Genomic DNA, 1604 nt, shown 5'->3' on the forward strand with positions numbered 1-1604 from the left:
TAGCTCAGTGGTGTAGTCTATGCGGTACATGGTGTATGGAGTATATCCACTAGAAAAGCTTAAGAATTTCAGTATTCCCACTTAAAAGTGCTCAGTGATACATGACATATCATTAGGCATGTGTCATTGATACATTAACTGGCAAGTAAGCGCTTCTGTATCTTATGCAGCGCTTGTTTATTACATTCACTCATCCAGTAAGTTATTGTATAATTCTGTACTTACTACTTATTACTTGAACATGTTTTGCTTTGATACTCTTTTATAAATTCTATAACATGTTTTTAATACGAAGCCAACTATTGTACAAAGTTTGTTGTTCATTTATTCAAATATAAGCATCAGAGATATTTGGAAATGTTCAATATGCTTAAAAATCAAAATAAATTGATGAGTACATTGTACTAACCAGTATACTTTGGTTTCTAACCACAGTATACCCACTACAAAAATATAAGCTACACCACTGCTTTAGCCTCTTCTCTCTGAAGGATCCACAAACTCTCGGAGTCTTTTCACACAAATATTTACTGTAAATGTTAAAAGCTCCATAACATTTTTAACTGGATTTTACCTGTGGGGGGTACTCTGGGAGTATGGGGTACCAGGCCCTTTGATACGGGCTGTTAGGTCCCTGTATGACCGGTGTCAGAGCTTGGTCCACATTTCCGGCAGTAAGTCGGGCTCATTCCCAGCGAGAGTTGGACTCCGCCAAGGTTGCCCTTTGTCCTCAATTCTGTTCACAACTGTTATGGACAGAATTTCTAGGCACAGCCAAGGTGTTGAGGGGATCCGTTTTGGTGGCCTTAGGATTGCTTCTCTGCTTTTTGCAGATGATGTGGTCCTATTAGCTTAATCAGGTCATGATCTACAGCTTTCGCTGGAGCGGTTTGCAGCCGAGTGTGACACGGCCGGGATGAAGATCAGTTCCTCCAAATCCGAGGCCATGGTCTTAAGCCAGAAAAGGGTAGAGTGCCCTCTCCAGGTCAAGGAGAAGGTCCTGCCCCAAATGGAGGAGTTCAAGTATCTTGGGGTCTTGTTCATGAATGAGGGAAAAATGGAGCATGAGATCGATAGGTGGATAGGTGCAGCATCTGCAGTGAAGCAGGCGCTGTACAGGTCTGTCGTTGTGAAGAGAGAGCTGTGTCTAAAGACAAAGCTCTCAATTTACCGATCGATCTACATTCCTACTCTCATCTATGGTCATGAGCTTTGGTTTGTGACCGAAAGAACGAGATCTCGGATACAAGCAGCCGAAATGAGTTTTCTCCGCAGGGTGTGTGGGCTCTCCCTTAGAGACAGGGGGAGAAGCTCGATCATCCAGGAGGGACTCAGAGTAGAGCCGCTGCTTCTCCACGTCAAGAGGAGCCAGGAGCCAGTTGAGGTGGCTCGTACATCTGGTTAGGATGCCTCCTGGATGCCTCCCTGGTGAGGTGTTCCGGACACGTCCCACCAGTAGGAGACCCAGGACACGCTGGAGGGACTATGTATCTTGGCTGGCCTGGGAACGCCTCGGGATTCCCCTGGAGGAGCTGGACCAAGTGGCTGGGGAGAGGGAAGTCTGGGCCTCCCTACTTAAGCTGCTACCCCCACGACCCGACCCC

At 46.3% G+C, this 1604-nt stretch overlaps 1 protein-coding gene across 1 annotated transcript in view; it reads left to right on the forward strand.

Annotated features, from left to right (window-relative positions):
- LOC119411516 (cytoplasmic dynein 2 heavy chain 1) overlaps positions 1-1604 on the forward strand; it is an 18237-nt gene that overhangs the window by 14994 nt on the left and 1639 nt on the right. The window lies entirely within an intron of this gene.

The sequence above is a fragment of the Nematolebias whitei genome, chromosome 6 (assembly GCF_014905685.2).
Source record: "Nematolebias whitei isolate Nwh7 chromosome 6, NemWhi1, whole genome shotgun sequence".
NCBI lineage: Eukaryota > Metazoa > Chordata > Actinopteri > Cyprinodontiformes > Rivulidae > Nematolebias > Nematolebias whitei.